Source organism: Bombus flavifrons, chromosome 5, assembly GCF_040668555.2.
Source record: "Bombus flavifrons isolate JBK064 chromosome 5, iyBomFlav1_principal, whole genome shotgun sequence".
Classification (NCBI taxonomy): Eukaryota; Metazoa; Arthropoda; class Insecta; order Hymenoptera; family Apidae; genus Bombus; species Bombus flavifrons.
In genome coordinates this window covers 4,606,158-4,622,714 of record NC_138446.1, presented here as the reverse complement: position 1 = coordinate 4,622,714, position 16,557 = coordinate 4,606,158, and the positions used below count along the sequence as shown (strand labels likewise).

Genomic DNA, 16,557 nt, shown 5'->3' with positions numbered 1-16,557 from the left:
AAATGCTATATATGTATGTATATTAGGTTGTCCCCAAAGCTTCTTTTGTTTTATAAGGAAATAATAGATGCACAACATTTTTTGTTTTACATTATTTTATTGAATTGTGTATAATCCATTGTGTTTGATTGTTCTATTGGAACAAAATGGATCATACATAATTACATAATACAATTATATAATTACATAATAATACATTACATAATACAATTATATAATTATATAATTAAAAACAAAAGAAACTTTTAGGACAACCTAATAAATACATGTATTCATTCATACATCATATCAGTCACTGATTACAGAGTCGAAAGACACAATTTACAAAATCAATAAACCTATCAAGTTAAATAGAAAAGTGTACTATTTTAATTGAAATGTATCATATAGGGTATTAATATTAAAATTATCTATTAAATACATTAATAAACAGAATAATTGTTTCAGTATAGAATTTTACTTGTAATATTTATCATCTCAACTGCTGTATAAAAGAGCACATTTACTTTATTAAACATTGTTAAATGAGGAAGAAAAATACACGTCTGAATTTTGAAAACCAATTTACTTTTTAGTACGTTTATCCTACCAAACAGCATCACTTATTTACAAATTATATATATTGCTTGAAGATTGCTCACTGACTGAAAATCATTGGGTCTAGAATTGACCAATTAGGAGCCTAACTGCTCCTGATACTACGTAACCAGAACATTAATTACTTGTGATTCTGATTAATTGTAAGCCTGATCACTTCTGAGTTCACCTAATATTGATTAATTACTAATTATTAGTATCATTAAGCAATTATTGAAACGATGATTTTGGTGTTCCACTAACATTTTACAGATCATATATTTGCATTCTACCTTTAAAAGTTGTATTACTTTTGTTTGTCAAAAACTTACGAAAGTCTCTCATTTGTTTCGTAGAAAATAAGCAGGCTACAAAATTATCTTCAAACGGTGGAAACAAAAACATTATTCTACCTACATAATGTATATATTATATGTATATATAATATATGATATATATATATATATATATATATATATATATATATATATTATACACATAATGTATACATATATACTATACAATAATATATACATATATATTATACACATAATATATACATTATATAGGTAGAATAATGTTCTTGTTTCCACCGTTTGAAGATAATTGTGTAGCCGGCTTAATTTCTACAAAACAAATGAGAGACTTTCGTAAGTTTTTATTATAATATATACATATATATTATATATAATATATATATAGTCTGCCTTTATCACTTATTCTATCTCTTACACATAACACGTGTTGCTCCACACTTCTAGTTAGGTTTTACAAAGCTCATGATTGTACAGTAACGTTTATATTATTTCGCATAATACATGTGCATGGAAATTTCATTGTAAGATTATGTAATCAATAAAATGATCACTATCTTCACACAAACTGGATTGTCAAACAGTAAAGTTGACGACAACGAGCATGAATTTTAGCAGTTCAATAGCGTTAAAATTTATGTACATTTATCATTTTGAGTTAATGAATCAATTATATGAATCTATATGAATCAATTATATTCATTCAATTAACTATTGCGATTGATACATGCTATTAGAATTATCAATTAACGTAATATTGGATACTGACGAAATTTCTGTAATTTTGATAAATGTTACATATGCTATATAACAAAATATAAATATTATACGCTAATTTATCAAAAAATAAACATACAACTCAAAAAATGCTCGTTGGTATTATATATATTAAAAATTATTCTTTTTCATTTATCAATTTTTCCATATTATTTACAATTTGTGAATGTCTTATTGTTAGTGGTACGTTTTCAACATGTTTATATGTAGATACTATGTAATATTTTTGCGTAACAAAATAGAAAGATATTTACAACGATATTTTCAGAAGTAATTTATCTATGTAGTTACGTTTTATTTGTTAAGTCAAATCATAAAATATAAAATATTGTAAAATATATAAATATCATGAAATATGATGTTTGTTTTTATTTGACAATGTTTCTTTGTTTCGAAATGAATTGTTCAATTTCTATACCGTTTATACATCGGTTCTTACTCACGCTTGCAATATACGATGGTTACATTTTTAATGAATTTTGCATCGCTTGATTAAGTGGTAGTCGCTACAATGTGCGCTTGGTTTAATGCATTTAATTACATTGCCTGCTTTGACAAACACTTTGCTAAAGTACACACACGAATTACGTAATGGACTGCTGATAGCTCCGATATATGTATCTATCAGATGCACTATTCACTCAATTTTAACATGCTTACTAATTTAGGACAATAATCGGATTCTTAGCCCGATTCACTTTAATAATACTTTGCTTTAATAATCAGTTTGTATTTAAATGTCAAATTTTCTACTGAACATTCGTCCAATAATTTTTCTCTGGTACATTTTCTATCACCATAAAAATCATTCGAAAAAATTTACGTAGAACTTTGTTTAAACAAAGCAAATTAGACTATGAATGTAATTTAATCAGATTTAACATGGGTTTGAAAGAATTTCTACACGCGTGAATAGAAATTTTCTTCATCTTAATCTGTAATATGATATTTAAAACTTGAAACATCGTACTCGCGTATAAAGCAAAAGTTTAGTACATTAGATACGAGTCACATCTATCCTCATGTTTAAGTGAGCAAGTTTTTAAAAAGCAACGTTCATAAAATTGCGAATACCTGTAGATAATCTTGTATACCAGGTCACGAAAACATAACGTATTTTATATTCACTTACTGACATACTCAATTAAGACCATGAAAACCCGTCTCAAGGAATCTATTCCTTCCTGCCTGAAAACCGCCAACTTGCTTCTGGATATTATCAAAGTTTTGCCACCCAACCCCTTTCGCGAGACAATAAAAATGGGTCCACCGAGTAAATGCATTCTCCATTGTGAGAATCGCTCGAAATGGTGTGCAATGTTCCCGTTTCTTCATCCACGGATCCCTCATCCCATGGAAATCCATTCTGACCCTATCTATCTCCAGCTGTTTTTTCCATCCGCATAAAAACCCCGACGATTTCGCTCATTTATAAAATGATCCGAAGTAATGAATGCCTCCTATATCGAAGTTCTTTCGTTAAATAAAAGAAGAAAGAAGAATAGAGGAGAAGTTTCTAAAAAAACATTTAGATGTTTATAACAACAAATTCCATGTGCATCTGAAAGAATTTTGTATACGACAATATATATCGCACATTTTATAGATACCAATCGTTTTATGCGGCGTAGCTGCAGGAGCGGATATGTAGTTTCTTTACCAAAAATCTTTTCGCTTATTTTGTTATATTCTGTAAATGAATTGTTTAATTGAAGACGAGTATTGTAAGAATCGGCCGGTTGTACTTAAATATTCATGTGGTTGAAATGACGACGTTGACAAATGCTCGTTTCAAAATAAGTAGGAAATCTTAGGGACGGAATGGAGTACGGTTTACAATATTCGGCAATTTGCATATTTATGCAATTCTTGGTGAGTAGAGTTTTAAAGAATTCAACATCCTATCCATCCTCAGAAGAAAGGGGGCAAGGGGGCGGGTAACACTCACCATTGTCATTGTAGGTGTAATACGGAAATAGAAAGAAGTCCTCTGGAAGAAATGCGGGTCTGATTAGTTGTTTTTGACAGAGTCAATACAACCGTAAAGTTAAACAGGCGTGTTGGACGAAAGTATCACATGTACAAACAAAACAATGTAACATCGCGTGACGGTAATAGAAACTTCTTTCCATCTCCACACTTTGGACAGTAGATAAATACCAACGACGATTCCGTTTATTAACAGACTTCATGTAACATCTTTTCTTCCTTTTTAGGTTTGATACACCTTGTATATAGTCAAAATAATAATAGTTATTAATTGAGTATAGGACCTAAGCAGAAATTTGTTTCATCAATTAAAGTTTTTAAGGAGTATCGTACTTTGAATATTCATGCACCTACTCTGATATACTGTATGCATTTCATATTCATTTTTGTACTTTTAAATTTCATATAAATACAAATCCTCAAAGAGGATTGGCCAAATCTTCCCCACAAGTCCTCAATCTACATATGCATTATAATTTAATCGGCGTATTCTTATTTATGTATTATACGAATTGTACAAATTCCGTTAAATACGTTTAATAAAAAATGAAATTGCCGCCGTAATAATACATTTTTACCATGTAAAACTGGCATCATTGCTATATGTCCGAGTAATGAAATATAATGATTTCAGATAATATCGCGAATTTTACACTATCTAAAGCTAATGCTAATACAACTGCCTGTTCTGTTCCAGTTCCGTGATGGAATAATAATTGTGAAAGGACAGTCGAAGAGATTAAACATACTTTCAACAAATATAAATATATATAATATATAATATAAGATCGCACCGTAGAAAATTTAACTTTCTTCAAATGCAGAACTATTTCCAAGCGAACTATCAACAATCTAGTTTCCGTAATATATATTTTCGATCCCGATTATTGTTGCTAATAATTGTGGAATTATTTTTATGTTAGATTACAGAAGTAAAGAGATATAGTAGTAGTTTTGATGTTAACAATAGTTGATAGAAGATGTTATGTGAGAGTGAGGGAATGATATGTGAGAGAATGGTATGTCGACTACGTGATAGAATATAATTATAGAATGTAATTACTCTTTTCCTCCGTAATAACCACATAGTTTCAGATAATGCAACGTCAAAATCTATTTTAAAAAGTTCTCACTTCCATTGGAATAATTCACGTATAGGTAGGAGTTTGTAAACCTTAAAATAAGAAAGAAAAAGATCAAAATTAATGATGCAATTTAATTGGCTATTTTCCTAAAATTTTATATGGATTTATGACCCTCAACCTTGCACTCCGTTATAGATAATAGGAAATCAAGCATCTGGGGAATCGTTATATTTTTGAATTACCAGAGGATAGAAGATATATTATTAAAGGCCTGTGCTTTTACGAGTTACCATCTGTTATGCTAACGAGATAAAGTAGATTACAATTACAATAATAGTAAAAAATGATATTAAAAGTAAATGTAGGTAATAATAATTTAAAAAAGTGTACATTAAATCATTTATTAATATACATAACATTAAATCACTACATAATATTTAGTTCAGGATGATCTAAAGGATACTTATAGACACACATTGCGTATTATAAAATGTATTACAAATGTAAATGTTTAAACATTATCATTTCTAAACATAAATATTTGTAAACATTTCAAGTGTTTAAATAGAACTGGGAACAGTGGACTATGTAGTATTAGCTTTTAAACACGTAGTTGCATTGTAAGAACTAGGTACATATTACGAAATAAACGTAAACTCACCATAGAAGCTCGTAATATCATGCCTAGTAATAAAAACTTCTTTTTACAAAGTGTAACAGTTATTTCAAGCGGCAAGTGATGACGCCGTTGTACAAAGGCATCGTGTTCGTGTTTCTATCTCAAAGATGCAGAAAGAACCTTGCTTTATTCCTTTTTACGGTGATATTAACGACAGAAAAACCGACTGCTCTAAAGATAACGGTTACTTTTAGCTTGAAGTTGTACCCAGAAAGAAAGATTTAAATATGATAAAACGCGAATACTAAGCTGTTAGTATCGTATGCAAGTTGAAGTTTTTGATATTTACATTTCTGGTCACAATAATTATTATAACATGGTAATAAACAAATGATACATTACTTAAGGAAAAGGGATTTATTAAAAAATGAGTTTGGAAATGTTGAATATTTGAATATATCTTTGTTGATTTTTTGTTAGTCAAATACATTTCTATCATTGGAACATATTTACCAATTGTTATCTTACAATTATATATAGTTCAATTGACAATTCGGAGGATACAAGTGCCACTCTTCCACGATGCTTACAAAGGTCAGATAAGAGTAAAATAGAAAAGGTCAGTATTAACTATTAGTAATATTAGCTTTATTTAAAAAATGCAATATATGCATTATTCGTAGTAGCTAAATATGTACTTGTTTTATTATAGATTATCGTGACAAAAATATCGCGTATTAGCAGATATCATAGATATAATATATAATAAATAATGAATATTTAGTTCTAGAAATATCTGCTATTTCGCTTCACACATTTGATGTATTATACAAACAGGATTGAATATATTATAAATACGTATACTGTTACATTCGTGATAGCTGGTACTTTGTTCAAAATAGGAATTACTTAATCTTGATTAAATGTAAAAGATTACCTCAAAGATTAAACGTAAACATGGAAAGACGTAGTAAACATAAGTACACACATAAAAGTTGCAATAACTAAATATTGAACTTCGATTCCATCTCTCGTATCGCTTTGATATACTTGCAATGGATTTTCAGTTTTGTCTCGACAATTTCTAAAAATAAAAGGTATTTAAAAAATAGAAAGATATCAGAAAGTCCTTTCAGTAATTTCTTCCTTTTAGAGAAACTCAAGTGTTTATGTACATGCAATTTATTCTCTTGTAAGCAAAAGTGTATCGAACATTATAAAATTTGTATAAAGTAAGAATGACCTATTAGTTTATAAAGAGTTACATATGTTCCTTAAGGAATGAACGACTTATTGAACGACCTGCGTGGATTTTCAAAGTTACTTAATATTTACCTTAATCTGTATAGAAAATTTCTATAAAATCATCTCCTAATGATATCAGAACTTCAGAGTTTGAAGCTACGAAAAGCAACTGTGTTCTCTGATGTAGAATATTCTGTAGCGAGCTGCACTATGTTATCCTTCGTTCGAGGAACAGCTTCCTCGATTCTAAGCTTACGTATATCTGAACCTTAGACCAAAAGAAAGTCTATTGTAACCCTATGTTATTGGGATCACAGGATGACATGGCGTAGAAGATAAATGGTAGTACATATTCTGTTTCGTCCGTAAACCCAACTGTATAATCTGACGAACCGTGTTCGGCACAGGAAATAGTGCTTTGTCTATAGCCACAACACAGTAGCTACCTGTGCCAAAATATGTAATGCATATTTCCTTTGTTTTATATATAAAAGCTTATGCTGCACTATCTTATCTTCCAAAATATTTTCATATCATCTTTGAAGAAATTAACAACACTGTAATATAAGAACAGATTTTCTTACACACCTGTATATCTGACAACTATAAAGATACGAGTTTAAAACTTCAGTTAACTTTTGCTATATCCTTTATAGTACCTGTGATAATAACTAGGGATTTATGACATGTCAGCCGCAATCGAGGTCAAAGCAGCCATAAATGAAAGACAAGTTTAACTAGCAACGTTAAAAATCTTATATCTTGAACGACCATGGTATAATTTTTTTGATTTTCTAGTGCTAACTAATAAATAACCATATATGTACCTGTAATATTCTTTCATATATTTATGTTGGGTATTTTAAAGCATTGTCAATATTAATAACATGAAAAGTAGTAAGATGATCTAAGTAATAAAATTTTCAAAAGCTTTTTAAATATCTTTTTACGTATTAATAGCAACATTATTCATCGTCGAAAGCATGTATCTAACAAACGTAGATTATTTCAAAGTAATACTTTGGATTAATGAATTTAATATGTTCTCAAAGAACGCTAGTTGCTCATTAAATTCTTTGTAAGTAAATCTCTTCCTTTTTACGATGGAAGTATTTCTTAGTAAAATAATAACATAAACAGTGTTATATCTCCTGAGATTGTAAGAAAAAGATACAAGTTGGACCTTTGAAGCATTAGTTTCTTGAGATCTGTTTAATAATCGTTCTAATATTATCATTATATGAACTTATCATGTAAATTTACATTATATAAATTATATTTTTAATAATTTAATAAATAACAATATAAACTGTGCTTCTATATTTACAAGCACGCTGTATATTCAGTATGTTTTTTTTTAGTTTTATGATATTTAGAGAGATACTAATAAGTTTATAATATTTAAAAAATATGCTCTTTCATTAAAAGAAAGAAAAGAAAAGGTAAATCAAATCTGAAATTGCTTAAGTAAAAAGTGTGGAAGCTGCAATATAATTTCTATTTTCAGAGAATCAACGTCAGAAACGTACCTAATTATTTTTTCTATTACTATTTGATATAAAAAGTTTATGTTTCACAGAAAGTTGTACAAAAGCAGAGAACAATTACAATTACATTAAGAATTTTATCAATACTTCTATATGTGTTTATTAAGCATGTTAATAAAATATACTTTGACAATAATATGCTTTGAATAAAATATACTCATAATTAACTTATATAATGTAACTTTCTAGAAAATCTAAAGCATGCTTTCCGATAATGATCTACAAAATGTGAACGGTGCAGAGAATCTTTGTTCATAAAAGTTTTGTCTTTAACTAGTTAATTTTTCAGCTATAGTGTGAAATTAAAATTTCCGCCGTTTTGAAAATCTTGTCGTTACTGTGGCAGCTACACAGAGTTTCGACGAAAGTTGCTACAGACTGGCAAAAGAGAACGCTTTGTAAATAGCGGCTTAATTATACAGACTCTCGTACTATGCAAAGCAAATCGGGAGCACGAACAAGGAGAGCTCTGACCAAGGTTGAACTATCCCTATCTTCAGGTAGAAACGTAGAATACGCACATACTTTAACCGCACACGAATATTTATTCTCACATATATATACAAATACTAAAATAAATGTATACGATGTTACGTGGTAACAGTGCATATGCATGGATAGATACGTACATACATAGGTGCATGATTCAGGAGAAATAAATATACAGTAGAGCCCTTATAAGGTGGGAGGTACAGTTATACGAGACCTATAGCGCAAAAACTAAAATATATTTGTTTTTGAAATAACGCAACTATTCTGTACGGAAATAACTGTCTCGCAATACATAGTCTTCCTTATTCTACGGAAGTTATGATTTTCGAGTCAATTAAAAGCATACACATATGTACATGTAACGTATGTGTAAAGCTTGCAACAAAGCAGAAAAGGCAAGCATAGCAAATCGATTAAAAATACTGCTCTTATTCGTGTACCTTGTTTTAAGGCAATAATGTATTTTCGTATCTGTAAAATTTACTATTATGTGCACGTATACAAATTCTTTTTAATTCTTTTTATTGGGATTATGTCATACGCGGGAGCAATTTTCTGGTTACATTATAGGAGTACCGCGTTATATGGGATACTATATATAGGCATATATATATGTCGGAGATGAAAGGACATCGGAGCCTTCCCTTTGGAACTTCGGAAAAATCCCTTAACACCGTAATTTAGATTCTATCATAGGCGTAATTAAACAATTGTCGTCATTCGATCCGATTGTATTTGTTCGAGATTTGTGATAGTGAATTTGGGCTCGAGGCGACAACCAGTCGCCGAACGTAGCCGCGGTCACAGGATGAACGCTTTGTCTAACAAAGGTATGGAGTAATTCTATAGCTCTCCTTAAAAGAAATATTTGTAGCGGCACGCGACAGTAAGCATTCCAACGGTTTTTGTCCCGTGGCTCGCCACACGCAGACCCTATCTTTCGGGTATGATGGTTACCAGATGCCGACTCATCTCCACAGTACATGTTCAGCTAGCCTGAGGGCCGTTATAAATATTAAGATTTAGTTATCCAAACTCCTTCGAACACACAAACAGTTTTTGTCCCAACTACGGGAAGATAGGGGAGATCTATTTTTTCAACAAACGACGCTTCCCGCTAGCAACCTTCCCTCAAGGACGGTTAACATCCTTTTCTAACCACCAACATGGAAATTGACCAATTAACAGCAACGTCAATTTCCCTCACTTTCTGAATTAAGGCTATTCTCGACTAATCGGCTAGTCCGAGGCTAATCCGATGATCTCGTGTCCTTAGACACACCCCATCATAGTTTTCCTCTGCAGCATCATCGCGACGGAGGGTCATTCTCTCGTGAAGTCGCTTTTAGCGAGTGACTTAGCGTCTTTATGCTCGGTGGATATTCCACGTTTTAACAAAGAGTTAGTTTAGTTATACTTCCACCGTAGCCAAGCAAGTCGAGTACGATTTGGGCTTTGGAAGAAAGCGCATCCTGTTATCCCGTTGACCGCAGATTCGTTATTGAACCTAGGATCATTGTCATTAGCTTCTCGAGCATCTAATTACCACGGTTACTTGTCAAGTTCTGTAATAATCGTATTTGCACTAGTCAATGTCTTCTCTATTGCATAACGACAATGTGTAATCCAAATAAAGATTCGTTTCACGCCCCTAACAATAATCATAATGTGATCCCGACATATATATATAATGTATATGCTGTGTGTATGTATATATATATACGTGCGAGCATTTTAGCGAAATAAATACATATACGCATAGTAGTGAAATACCTGTCCGTCTGCATGCATTTGTCTAACTAATCAGCTAGGGAGTGGGAAGCCATGATAAATGTCTACATATATTGTCAGGCGGTTCTCGAAGATTATACCCGAGTTTCACTTCGAAGCTAAGATATTCTGGGAGTTCACCAGCTAACTATTAACTGTATCTAATTACAAGGGTTGATGCGACATAGATGTCTAATTAATGGCTTCGAGATTTATACAGGGATGCGCATGAGAGTTTCGACCATGTTGCATAAGACATCTCGATGATGAATGTCTTTCGTATTTCGTTTCTGGTCCCAACCACTGCTGACTGAATTTAGTCCAACACAAATCCAGGTCGTTGTCGCGGAACGTTGTAATGCCAGGTACAAGCAATGTTACTTTGTACATTGAATTTACACGATCGTAATTAAACGAACTGTTGCAACATTACGGAACCATCGTAAAATGTTGATTCGATGAGGGAAACTTACATTGCAAGTCAAAATATCATAAAAAGTTTAATACTCATGTGTTTCTTCCTTTTACGAACCTTCCTGAATGCAAACTGGATCTATCCTAAAATTCCACTATATTATTTCTCAATATGTTCATAAAATTTGAAAAGAAATACATGAAATATAACTGATAACAGTAAACTACGATTTCTAAATGTATTTCTATTTTGTTACAAATATTTCGTAGAATTATATTATATCAAGATATCATTTATTACAAATTTCTATACATGTTGATAAATATACTGAATATAATTATAAGTTGAATAAAAGTTGTTAATATTTCAGTATTGAAGTAATCTCAATATTTTAGGTAGATGAATTTCGATATAGGTAGTTTCTAAAATATTGTGCAGTGAAGTCTTGATTATTCAAGTCCTATTTAACCGAAGTTTCGTATTATCCGAGGTATTTTGAACTTTACCATAAATTCATTTTTTTCGAAAGTTTAATATATAGAGTATGAAAGCATAAATATTTTTATTGTTTTAGAAGTTTAAGAGAAAATTATTTATTCTTAAAATGAACGTAGTTTGTTACAACCTACTGATATTTCCTAAATAGACATCTGTAGTTATACACATATGTACAATAATAACAGGAGCTAGGAATAAAACTTCCTTTCCCAATTTATCGTATAAGTAGCATCGCTTAGAAAACTTCAATCGTATAATATAGTCAATTCGGACTTTTGGTACAACCGATTAAAATTATGAATAGTAGAAGAATCGAATAAATATGAATTTAAATACAACTTTGTCATTAATAAAATTACCATTTTGTATAACGATCATTGTTACCTGTTATCCGATGTATAAATATCATTTTTATTTCCCCTCTTCAGAAGAATAAGTCCATGATTTTACAAGATACTGTAATCTTAAAATCAGTTTAATTTTATGGAAATCTTTCCTTTCAGATTTTATCAGAGAATCAGAAGAGGATTTATCATTTGTGTTGTACATTCCCAGAACTGAATGTGTATAAATCAGGAAAATGATCAATATATAGGAGGGTTAAAACCATTGATCACTTAATGGAGTGTGAGAATTTTTTAACTTCAAAAAATTTGCTTTTCACAAAGTTTCCTTCAATCCTCGTTAAAAAGTCACTTTTCATAACTAAAAAACAAGCGAAGTAACTCAATCCTGAACCATTAATCCATCTTAACTTCCACTTGAGACATGTCGTTCTATTAAAATCTATCGTTGATCTTAAAACGTTATTTCAATTCTACTTCGTTAGTTTTAAATAATTTAACTTACAATGAACGTATAACAATACTTAAAGAACGAAATTCATTTGATAACGCAAGTTTCTATTACTTGCACAACAATAATAAAAGATAATATATATATGACGGATAAAAGTTTTGCATTTATTGTCATAAAAATTAAACAATTAAGCATGAATGGATTTTTGATCGATAATAATAATTACTGTTATACGAACAATATTTAGAAATTTAAAACCTTGCATTAGATCGAAATTTTATATCAAGTTAATTTTATTAATCTACATTCTAGCATAATAAGCAATTATCATGCATCTTTCTTAAATACTTTCCTTTATATTAATTCAATATTTAATTACTTTTATTTATTGCTGTTTAATTAATCGAAACTCATTACAATACATCCTACAATCAAACTTTTATGTAACTTATGTTGTTAGGACCTACTTGTACTTCTTCTGTTACGAAGTCCTCGGATAAAATAAAATTATGAGATCAGATTATCCTCATCTTTAGTATTTCACTGACCTAGTTCCTGCTAACTTTTCTTTTTCCTTAAACTGAAATTAAAGTTGGTTTGCGTCTATCTCTCAAAATGAATTCACTTTTAAAACTTTTAGAAAACATATTAGTAGGGCAAACACGCGCGCAATGTATTCTATGGAGAAGGAAATCCCTATCAAAGTACAACTATGATGAATAATATGCGGCAATTCCCAGTTTTATTAGATTAACATTATTTCTATTGTTTATTAATACTATATTAATTGATCAATAGTTTTGAAACATTTTACAGAGTTCACCATCTTCAATCTGATACTGAATATATGACGGCTAGAACGTACAGTGAAAGCTGGTTTCACATGTAACAAGAGACATTGAACAATGTATAGTTTTATTACTTTTATTCATAACTGATACGTAAAATTCGTTATGATGCGAGTTCGTTGTGAGAAGATCGGACAAGAAACAAAATACTTCGAAAATGAAAAGTTTATCTATACAATTTCCAATTAAATGGGCATTGATTTGCTCTTTCCATTCACAGGTTATCGTGTTATCGGGTTGTGCGCTGTAATTGGGATTTCGACTTATTCGAGTTCAATAACTTATTACATATTTTAGATTTAAGATTAATTTGGTTTATTTCAATGTTGCTATTTAATGATTCTACGTTACATATTTGCAAATCAAAGCAAATAATTACAAATTATAATTTTATACACTTGAACATCTATTCATTTTACGACGTGCTTGTTTTAATTTATAATCATTACAATCAACCCTATGACTGGAAACAAAGCATTGAAAACTTAATAAACTTGTTATGCATAAGTACGTAATTTAGAAAATGCAAGTGTGGACGAAATACACGTAAATTTAATATAATAATTTTCTCTTTATCAATAATTTACATAATTGTTTGGCTTTGTACTATTGTCATGTCAATTTCGCTTAGGTATTGAAGAACTAAATCAATAAGCAATTCTGAAATTTTTGTCATGCTGCAAATTTGCTAATTATAGCTACGTACGCATAACGATATGCCAGTTACTGAACGGACAGGCGTATATGTTTAGAACATAGTAATTGTATCTATAAAACGTGGAAACCTTTGCTTTTATGGCATATATACGAGACATGATGTCAAACAATACATAAGTATTGACTCATGACCTATATCATTTATACCTACTTTATATTTGGCATAATACGCAACTGTACGAGACTATTATGCAAAGATTCCATTTTTTATATCGTAGCAATTGAAATCTTTATGTAAAGATTACATGTTTTGTGGTACATTGAATATTGAATAAACTAAACAGTTACAATTAGAATAAATTATTTGTTTATATTACTAACTTACAAATTATTAAAAAACGAATAAATAGAATAAATCAAATAAAAATAAAAATGTAGTATACCGCTACAGTAGGTTCGTAAAATAAAACACTGAATGATGATTGAAAAAAGACTCGAAATGATAATCGGACCATGGAAGCTATCAGACTAGAAATTCACTATAATTTTTGTTCCAGCAACGACAATCGTCGATTTTCTCAGAAAATAGATCATTGCAAGTAGATTGTTTCCTCATATGTCCATCTTATTGAATAAAGGATAGATTGAATCACCGTATCTTGTTACGAAGAGCAAACTTTCTTAGAAAATAAAAAAACGAAACAAAATTGTTAAAGCAATCTTCAGGAATTTTTATTGTTTAATTCAGTTGGGCACCAAAAATTGAGATTACAAACTTTCTAGTTAATGGGATTCCTTTTATAAGTTTAGTTTAAAGAATACGGAAGATCAAGAAGAAACTTAACTAGGTGCTTGAATGTCCTGACAATATAAATATTAAAGATTGAAAATTATTTCAAACTTTGTTGCAAGTTCGGCCATGACTTTACAGTGGAAGTACGAGTTACCGAGTTACAAAATAAGATCGAAGAGTTACTGAATTTTCAGAAGTTCATTATAATCCATTAGAATGAATTTCGATAGAAAAATCTCATATCCATATACCATCCAGATATGATCTGCATATCCCTAAAATTCCATAATTTTCTAATTTTTCTCGATGGAGAATTTCCTTTGAAAATACAACTACCATTCCATTTTATTACCGATCATTTCTGATTAGACTTGTTTTTTTTTTTTTTTTTTTGAGAGATTGGATTGCGTGTGTGAGTAACTAGTTACAAGAATGTAGTGTCCTTATAATATATGTTCGCATTTTTCTTGTCTGTCATAAGAAATGTAGAAGCCAATAGATAAGGAAACTGCAATTTTGATTATTTTCGTGGATCTGTTGTACGACTAAAATTATTATCTTCCGCTCAGGTATGTTAACACGTAATAAAATAAAACATTTATAAATAATAAATCTTAACAAATGTATCTATTTCATGTATATAGATTTATTTGATGAACGAAATATCCAAATAACAGAATAAAAAATTCTCCAGTTATAACAATTTCACTTTCAATCAATATTAATCAAACCATATCTGTCTTTCTTTTTAAATAACAGCCTGTTATTTAAAAATTTGTTTGGTAGCAAAACATTAGGTAAATGTATGCATGTATACAAGCAAATATACATCGAGAAATTGAATGTTCCATTGAGTTGCTTTTACTTGAAAATAAATAATTCCTGATGAAATAATATTGTCTATTGCATAAAACATTTCTTTGGTCGAGAGTTAATTGCATCAAATGCTTCGCTAATTGTGCAAACAGTGACTTGCATGTATTCAAGTCCACTACAGTTTCTAAAAGTTATATTATTCAAAACAAAAACTAAACAAAACTTTTACTTAAATAATACAGAACAGGATTTTACTTTGAATTATTTTGTTTACATTATTACTTATATTACATCGTAACCACTAGTGGAATTAACAATTACCATTTAACATAAATTTCAGTCATAAAAAATTTAATTTCGGTAATATTTGTTCCCTAATCTTAATTAAATGCATGCATGTAGCATTTCAAATTGTTTTTTTGATAACCTTCGAAATACGTATACCGATTTATTGTCATTTCCGTTTTAAATTGCTTAAATATTTCACTGAACCGAATAAACCGCAGACCTGGCGGCTACATGCGATTTACGCTAATTCATTAGTCTAAAACCGATAACGCGGAGCATAAACGTTGAAAGAGATTGGAGGAGAGAGCGAGAAAGGGAAATTCACAAAACCAAACATAATCAGTTACTGTGGTTACTTTATCGATGGGCTGTATTTAGAAATTCCATCATACACTTATATATATATATATATATATATATATATATATACTTTAAACAAAATTATAGCAGCATTATACACATACTTTTTACAATTATTATAAATTGTTATTAATTGTGAAATAATGTATATAGTGTTAAACATAAATTGCTTTATAACTTGAATAGTAAAGCCGATCAGTGATTATATGTATAGGAAGAAATTGCTCAGAATGTGGACCTTGACGACATATTTCAAGTTCATTGAAGTCGGTGAGGTTGCCTCTATTCTCAATAATTGCCGTTAAATGTTATGGAAATACATACATATTTATAACATACGAAAACGTATTATTGCAATAGAACTAAAATATTATTTTAAATTACTACAGTACATGATTGCATAGCTACATTCATCTATAGTGTTCTCTAGTTACTTCATTTGGGCTTCTCTCAGTTATTGTATTATCTCTATATATACCACAATCTATTGGATACGGTTATGAAATTCTATTATTTTAAATATTTAATTCACTAGCGAAAATATTTTTATTTGTATATTTCAGTGACATTAAATACTATTATACTATAGGCGCTTTAAATTTGCTCAACATTCTTAAACAAAATAAAAAGAAAAATGAGAAAGAGTAAAGTTTGTGTTGCAATTATTCAC

The 16,557-nt window shown here is 29.9% G+C and overlaps 1 protein-coding gene and 1 long non-coding RNA gene across 2 annotated transcripts in view; both read right to left on the bottom strand.

Moving 5' to 3' along the window:
* The window catches only part of LOC138179935 (neurotrimin), a 254,315-nt gene that overhangs the window by 197,929 nt on the left and 39,829 nt on the right, over positions 1-16,557 (bottom strand). The gene's annotated exons all lie outside the window — the stretch shown is intronic.
* Positions 2,054-7,270, bottom strand: LOC138179936 (uncharacterized). The gene is made up of 5 exons (XR_011173166.1): positions 6,696-7,270; positions 6,298-6,444; positions 5,403-5,591; positions 3,265-3,357; positions 2,054-3,183 (listed from the first exon to the last, which is right to left on the bottom strand). It is a non-coding gene; the product is annotated as an uncharacterized LOC138179936 (long non-coding RNA).